Genomic DNA, 6,316 nt, shown 5'->3' on the forward strand with positions numbered 1-6,316 from the left:
ACGCGGGTCAGCGACCATGTTTGAGTTTCAGATGTTCCAGTCGTCAGAGAGTTCGCTGATGTATTTCCGGAGGAGTTACCCGGAGTGCCTCGTGAGAGGCACTTCAAGTTCTAGATTGACCTTGTGCCAGGTGCGGCCCCTATTTCCAAGGCGCCATACCGATTGGCACTGCTTGAGATGTAGGACCTTTCGTCTCAGCTGCAGGAGCTGCTAGGCAAGCAGTTCATCTGTCCGAGCATTTCTCCGTGGGGAGCTCTGATTTTATTCGTCAAGAAGAAGGATGGTTAGCACCGAATGTGCATCGATTATAGGGAGCTGAAAAAGTTAACGGTGAAGAACCGTTATCCCCTTCCGCAGATTGATGATCTTTTTGATCAGTTGCAGGGAGCATCTTGGTTCTCTAAGATAGATCTGAGATCTGGGTACCATCAGGTCTGGGTAAGGGAGGAGGACGTGGAGAAGACCGTGTTCCGGACTTGTTATAGGCATTACGAGTTCGTGGTGATGCCTTTTGGGTTCACCAATGCGCCTGCTGTGTTTATGGATTTGATGAATCGAGTATGCAGGCGGATGCTCGATCGCTCAGTTATCGTGTTCATTGAGGATATCTTGGTATATTCCAAGACCAGAGAGCAGCATGAGGAGCATCTCCGCGAGCTTGTGGGAGTCTTGACATGAGAACGACTTTATGCTAAGTTCTCAAAGTGTGAGTTTTGGTTGCGAGAGGTTCAGTTCCTTGGACACCTCGTTAACCAAGATGGAATTTTGGTTATCCAGCCAAAATGTAGGCGGTGATGCAGTGGGAGATTCCGAAATCTCCCTCGGATATCAGGAGTTTCTTGGAGTTGGTAGGGTCCTACCGGAGATTCATTTAGGAATTCTCCAAGATTGCAGTACCCCTCACTCTTCTGACGAAGAAGGGGGTGGATTTCTGGTGGGGCCCTGAGCAGCAGTCAACATTTGAGACCCTTCGGCAAAGACTTGGCGAGGCCCTAGTCTTGACCCTTCCGGAGGGAGTTGAGGATTTTTTAGTTTACTGTGATGCGTCCATCACCGGCTTGGGAGCAGTCCTCATGCAGAGAGGACGAGTGATAGCTTATGCGTCGCGGCAGCTGAAGCCGCATGAGACGAGATATCCCACACACGATCTTGAGTTGGGAGCGGTGGTTTTCGCTCTCAAGATTTGGAGGCATTACCTTTATGGGGTCCGTTGTACTATCTACACGGATCATAAGAGTTTGAGGTATATTATGGATCATCCGAACCTGAACATGCGAAAGTGCAGGTGGATGGACGTAGTCAAGGACTACACCTACGAGATCCTTTACCATCCGGGTAAAGCAAATGTGGTGGCGGATGCCCTGAGCCGAAGTCGGCTGGATCTTCTGTTTCGATGATGTGCATGCGGATATATGTGGATTCTTCACTCGTGGGTTTGATTAGGGAGGCTCAGACTGAGGGTATTCAAGAGGAGAATTGGAAAATTGAGAGGATCAGGGGTGCGATTGCCACATTTGTGCCTGACAGTCGTAGATTATTGACCCGTTGCAGTCGGGTATGGGTTCTGGTGTCTAGTGGGGTCAGGCAGATCGTACTGGAAGAGGCTCATACAAATCATTTTCTATTCATCCGAGGACCACCAAGATGTATCGGGATCTGAGATTGAGCTATTCATCTGTGGATTTTATCACCAATTTGCCGAAGACGGCAAAGGTTTTGGATGTTATCTGGGTCATCGTGGATCGATTGACCAAGAGTGCCCATTTTCTGGCAATTCGGGAGAGCTCGTCGGTCGAGAAGTTGGCCGATGTGTATATTCGTGAGATCGTTGATCGCCATGGGGTTCTGGTCTCTATTGTTTCAGACCGTGATGTTCGGTTCACCACCCATTTCTGGCAGAAGTTCCACGAGGAACTGGGCACGAGGCTGCATTTCAACATAACTTATCATCCGCAGACCGACGGCCAGAGTGAGCGGACCATTCAGATCCTCGAGGATATGTTGCGGGCCTGCATCATTGATTTTGGTGGGAGCTGGTACTCCTACCTACCCCTTGCAGAGTTCTCCTACAAAATCAACTTTCACTCCAGTATTGGTGCTCCGCCTTTTGAGCTATTGTATGGGCAGAGATGTCGTACCCCAGTCTGTTGCGGCGAGGTTGGTCACTGGGTGATGGGCTGGACCGAGGTGGTTCTGTAGACTACCGAGAAGATTCAGCAGATTAGGCAGTAGTTGCAGACTGCTCAGAGTCGATAGAGGAGTTATGCCGACCGACGCCGATCTGAGTTGGAGTTTCAGGTCGGTGGCATGGTGTTACCGAAGGTTGCACCTTGGAAGGGTGTGATCCGCTTCAGAAAGATGGAAAGTTGGGTCCCCAATTTATTGGACCAATCCAGGTTATTTTCAGGGTTGGCAAGGTTGCTTACAGATTGGATCTTTCGGAGGAGCCCAGTCATATCCATAACACTTTCCACATTTCGTAGTTGCGGAAGTGCGTATTGGATGGGGGTGCAGTTGTGTCACTAGATGACATTCAGGTGGATGAGCGCCTGAACTATGTTGAGAGGCCCGTAGCTATTTTGGAGAGAAAGGTGAAGGATTTAAGAAACAAGGAGATACCTTTGGTAAATGTACAGTAGCAGCATCTGAAAGGATTTGAGTGGACCTGGGAACCAGAGGCTGAGATGCGGGAGCATTATCTGGATTTGTTCACTGCAGTAGGCTTCGAGGACGAAGCCTAGTTCAAGTAGGGGAGAGTTGTAACATCCCAATCTTCAGGTATGAATTTAAAGCTTATATATGTATTTTCAGGGCAACTCGACGAGTTGGGAGGTGCCGACTCGTCGTGTAGAGTTATGATGGCCATGCATTTTCAAGGTCTACTCGACGAGTTGGAAGGCCCCAACTCGACGAGTTGACGACTGCTTATAAAACCCTAATTTTTAGGGTTATGCACCTTATATAATGACCTCATGACTCATTTTTGGCCGCCCTTATTGTCCCCTCAGTCCATAGAAATTCTAGTTTGCGCCTCATCTCTCATTTTGAGTGTGTGAGCTTGGAGTTTGATTTTTGGTTCTCTTTTAGAAGGAAGTTGAAGCTTGAAGCGGATTGATTCAGAGGAAGGCTTTGGATCCGGGATTTTCATTGTTGTTGTAGTCATTTTGAGGTATAAAGTCGATACCTTGACCATCCATTTGCTAGATTTCTTCATTTGAAAGTGTATGGCCATTATTAACCCATTTTGGGACCATTTTGGGATTTGAGCATGTTATGAAGCTATGACTTCAGATTTGGACATCTCATGGCCTCCATGGACTTAAATTCGCCAACTTCATCAAGTCTTGGCCCTCCTTCAAGCTCTAAGTCCCTTAATAAGCTTGATTTTAGTGTTTTAGCCTCTTGATGCCATGCATGGACGTAAAGTTAGCAACTTTACGTGGTATTTCAGTTCTAAGGGACCAGATCTATGGTTTGTGGCACTAGATCTGCTTGGGAATTGGCTGAATGCTTTAAGACAAAGAGAACTCGACGGTTTGTTCTGACAACTCGATGAGTTGGAATGGGGTTTTCCCTCTTTTTTGGAAAAATGAAGGAACTCGACGAGTCGCCCGTAGGACTCGGTGAGTTGGCTTGGATTTTTCCCGTTCCTCTGAGAACTAAAGAAACTCGATGAGTTGGCATGTGCACTCGACGAATTGGGTCAACATGGACTATTGACCATGACCGTTGACTTTGACTTTGTGCATGGTAGACCAAGTTTGACTTTGAGGGCATTTTGGGTATTTGGAGGTTTTGATAGAATGGTTATATGGTGGTTGTAGGCTGTTAAGTCCGGAGCTGAGTCTTGGAGTTGGATTTTTACCGGTTCAACACTACTTGAGAGGTAAGTTCTCCTCACTATACTCACAGGGTCGAAGGCACCAAGGTCGACCCTTTGGATTGTATCCTGGGTTATCATATGATGCTATGTATAGTGATCTGTTAGATCTGTGTCCTAGTATATAGGATAATGCTATGATTGATGACCGGTTAGGTCTGTATGATTATTGTATATGCTAGCTAGCGTTTGATATTAATGTGATATTCTGTGATGGCGGGTGGGTTGAGGCGGTCCTGCTGTGTGCTGAAGGCTAACAGACCCAGGGCGACCCGGATAGACTGAAGGCCCAGCGGGGTGTACCAGTCAGGTCGAAGGCCTGGAGAACGGTCCAGATAGGCTCAAGGCCCGGTGAGGTGGTCCAATCATGCTGAAGGTTCTGTGAGCGGTCCAGTCAGGCTGAAGGCTCTGTATGCATACTGTTTGTTTATGATATTGTTCTGGTTTGTATGGTGTTGGTATTTGGGAGACCTCACTAAGCTTTGGGCTTACAGTTTTGGATTATGTTGCAGGTACCTCTGATGATTGCGGAAAGACGAATGCTTGATCGTACACCTCTTCATATTTTATGTTATGAATTCTGGGATTATTCTGATGACAAACTATTTTGAAAACAATTTGTAGTAAATGATGGTTTTTGGATGTTTGAAAAAAGTTTAAAATTTTTATGAATTTTATGGATGTTACAGAAGGACTTAAATAAGAAGTGGTCAATGGTAGGGTAACTGGGGAAGGCCAGTTATCAAGATTATGTATGATTGACCAACGAAGGACTTAATTGAGACGTGGTCAATGGTAGGGTAATTAGGGAAGGCTAGTCGCCAATGATATGTAATATGCTAGTATATGTTATGTGGTTATGTTACATGAATATGTGGTAATGATATCTTGGGTTCTATGTATTTAAGTTGGCTAGCCTAAGAACTCTTGGTCTAATGCTTGATTGTGATGTTCTTGTTTGATTCTTTTCTCTAGGGTGGGTCATATGTTCGGTTATCTTTTTGATACCTGACTGTGTATAACTTTATGTATTGTATGAAAGACCAGTATTTGGCCTCTAACAACTTCATAAAAGACCATGTGAGGACCGTGGCATTTGTATGAAATATCGTGGAAGGACCATGCCAACCATACGGAATACTGTGGGAGGACCACAACAATTCACACGTTATGTATTGATACGTATGTTTATAGGTCGGGGCTAGGGCCGAGGACTTTACGTGTATGCACTGTATTTATGGTTGAATATGTGGTATACTGGGGAATTCACTAAGCTTTATGCTTATAGGTATGGATTAAACATTTTGCAGGTTATTCGTGAGAAGTACTTGGCGAGATTGTACACACGCATCAAAGATATTTGTTTCCACAGTTTGGAAAATTTAAATATGATAATGTATGAGTTTCAATCAATCAAATGTTATTCAATGGTTTTTGAAACAAATGTTTAATTGGTTAATCTGTTTTAAAAATGAACAATCTCTTTGTAATTTTTAAGACGTTATATTTTGACTGTTTTCAATGGTCAAAACCTTTTTTAAAAAATAAATAAACTTACCTATATAAACACAACATTTAAACACCATATTTTCAAACCATACATCTCTTACCCTCTACAAAAATCATATTTATGGATTTTTTTTACAAATTTGGATTCAGATGACAACGGAGAATTTGTCTCGACGTTCTTTAGTGTTGTGCAACACATACATAATGAAGAATGTACGGATGTTTCGCGTACAAGAGCGGGTGTCAATTGAGATCGTCAAACCTACTGCACGTGATATTCAGAGATTATATGTGGCACATGAAGAGAGGCATGGATTTCCCGGGATGATTTGTAGCCTTGATTGTATGCATGTCGCGTGGGAAAGATGTCCAACTGCGTGGCGCGGTTAATTACTCGAGGTGATATAGGTGAGCCAACTATAATACTAGAAGCTGTTGCATCTCAGGATTTGTGGATATGACATTCGTTCTTTGGAGTTGCAGGGTCTAACAATGAAAGAACCCCTTTCTAAACTTTCGTATTTCTGAAAGACCCAAACTTTCATACTTGACAATTGTTACTCCAAAACATGCTACATGTATATTCATAAAAACAATATTTTACATTGATAAAGTGATTACAAATGATTGGATACAAACCGACTATTACAAAGTGTTATATATTACATAACTACCCAGGATACTATAGTTTTATACATATATGAGTACAAAATATAATAGTTTCAAACTATTCAAAAGTCTTCCAACAGTATACGATTATATTGGTTACTTATCTCCTGCAATTTGTTAAACATTGAGAAGGGTAAGCGGTGACGCTTAGTGAGTTCAATAATAGATACAATATAACGTTATGCCATATATATATACTTCAATATGGCAGACGCAAAGAGGAACAAGAAACAACAAAGGCATATGTGAATCATGTGA

This window comes from Lactuca virosa, chromosome 6 (assembly GCF_052849685.1).
Source record: "Lactuca virosa cultivar CGN04683 chromosome 6, Lactuca_virosa_CGN04683_v6, whole genome shotgun sequence".
NCBI classification, from domain to species: domain Eukaryota; kingdom Viridiplantae; phylum Streptophyta; class Magnoliopsida; order Asterales; family Asteraceae; genus Lactuca; species Lactuca virosa.